This window comes from Solanum stenotomum, chromosome 10 (assembly GCF_019186545.1).
Source record: "Solanum stenotomum isolate F172 chromosome 10, ASM1918654v1, whole genome shotgun sequence".
Classification (NCBI taxonomy): domain Eukaryota; kingdom Viridiplantae; phylum Streptophyta; class Magnoliopsida; order Solanales; family Solanaceae; genus Solanum; species Solanum stenotomum.
Window position 1 is genome coordinate 43893167 of NC_064291.1, and position 2226 is coordinate 43895392.

At 32.1% G+C, this 2226-nt stretch overlaps 1 long non-coding RNA gene across 3 annotated transcripts; it reads right to left on the minus strand.

The window, feature by feature from the left end:
• Window positions 1-429: 429 nt before the first annotated feature.
• On the minus strand, window positions 430-2010 carry LOC125842049 (uncharacterized). Of its 3 annotated transcripts, none has more exons than XR_007443862.1 (5): window positions 1863-2010; window positions 1526-1649; window positions 1354-1423; window positions 1212-1280; window positions 430-860 (listed from the first exon to the last, which is right to left on the minus strand). It is a non-coding gene; the product is annotated as an uncharacterized LOC125842049 (long non-coding RNA). The 3 variants fall into 3 exon arrangements; XR_007443861.1 differs by having other exon boundaries at window positions 1526-1656; XR_007443860.1 differs by lacking the exon at window positions 1863-2010 and having other exon boundaries at window positions 1526-1838.
• Window positions 2011-2226: the final 216 nt, after the last annotated feature.

A 2226-nucleotide genomic window follows, 5' to 3' on the forward strand; every position in this document is an offset into this window, starting at 1 on the left:
TTTCTAAAGCGAGTAGCTTCCAATAGCAAACTGTACAAATGCATGGGTAATTTAGGATGGTATGTAGTCAAAGATGTTGCTAGATTCTAGGTACGACACACACATAGAGTTAAATGTGATGGGAGATTCTGAGATAAGGTGTGTAAAGAATGGAGGAAAATGAGCAAAAATGCCATACAATGGACAGGGAAAGATGACTGGTGATCATATTTCTGTAATCTGTGGTCTTTTTGACCTACACTTCCCTCTCTGTTTTGTGTATAGAATTATAAAGATGGCAAATTATTTATTTGTTTTCTCTTCATGGTTTATTTGAAACTTGTATTTAGTCAAGTGTACTAATCTGTCATGTCATAAATTTTTTTTTCATTGATACCAACTCTTTTTTATTGGTGTACTTATAATTAACTCTTTTGGTGATATTCAGGTAATTTAAGAAATTATACAACAGATTCTAAAAACAAAATTAAATGACAACACATCTAATTTTTTATCCTTTAATGTTAAATTTTTAACTTCATGAATTCTTTTTTAATGTCATCAGACTTGAGGGTAATTTTCAGCCCTTCAGATCACAAAAAGAGACGGATGAAGTGATTCACTTTCGATATGACCACAATAATAAATAATTAAATAAATATAGCTCATTATGATAGCTTTTTGCTCAAAACTCACATCATGTAAAAAGTAAATAGAAGAAAATAAAAAATTACACAAAAGAACCTTATAACAAACAAAGAGCAAATGGGGGAAAGAACATAACATATCATATGATCCAGTGACTCAGTTTCATTAATATATAGTTAAGCATTATTTGAGGTGCTTCATTAGTTTCTTGCAAATTCCGCAAAGCACTATTACTAATATTCCACAAGAAAATATTTAAAGAGGCAAGAATTCTTAAAAAAGATATAAATACTAATTTTATTTTTATTAATTGTATAGAAAATTAATTGACAATCAAGTTCGATCATAGCAGATAAGCAACACACACAACAACAGCCTGTGACTATACAATAAAAGATATCCTCATCAGAATTGAAGAATTGAATCAACAGTTTGACAGATAAAACAAATCTCCAAAAAAATATCTTCAGAAATAACTCAAACTGAACTAATGCTTGAGAGCTTCAATTACAAGAATCTTAAGTACGTTTACTCCTACATCTTTGTCACTTGAAACTAAATGGCTAAAATTGTATAAAACGAACCTCATGAAGATGAACCGAAAAATGCCGAGATCATTCACAACCATTTGATTCATCAGCATTTAGCCATGCCTGCATAATGTCAGAAATAGCAAATTGACTTGTACAAGGGAAGCTTATAATAAAAAAGCTTCAACAAATGTACCTTCAGGTTTATGAAAGTGGCGGGTGCAAAATTAATTTTTTGTTTGCTGATAAGCTTATGAGACTGGAACCTTGAGGAAGAAAAAGAAGAATTTGATTTTCGGTATCAAATTGGTTGAGAAAAAAGAACAGTTACGTTATAGAGATTAAAAATTAAAGCAAGATTGTCGTACCGAAGTTCAGACGATGGATGCCCAACGTCAATCTATCGACAAACAGTAGAAACCTAGAGCTTCACACAAATCTGTTGCTTTTATCCCCATGTTGTTTGACAGAGAGAGCTTGAGCCATGCCTCCCTAATCGCTATTATAATCACATAAAAACTATAGATTTTGCAAATACAAAGATAGAGGAATCGGTTCTTGAATCCACTGGAACATAATCAAAAATAGTTTCAATAATATGTTTGTTCCTAAAAAATCCTCCCAAAACTCCAGCCCTTTCTCTAAGTTGAGGAACTTGTAAAGAATTGTAAGAGGATTAATGCAAAAATTGAGAAAAAAAATTACCTGCAATTGAAAGACCCAGTTATGAAATGAAAGGAACAAAACTCAAAGATTGTACTTTGTTAGAAGCATATGGAAATGGAAATAGAATAAACACTCCATTAGTTTTTTTTGGGGCAAGCAAAGAAGAGTGTAGAAGAAAGGATTGGAAAACAAATGCCCATCAAATTTCTAGAAGATGGAAGACGAATGGGTCTAGAAATCTTGCTTTTGGAATTGAAATCTGTCCATTTGTTAGTGTTGAGAAAAACTGATGACCGATGATTCTAGAAGCACAACATAGAGCGTGAAATTACCAAAATAACCTTGGTCGTTGGTTGTCTTCACATTTCTAAAATAACTAGATAGGCATAGCCCGTGCTAAGCA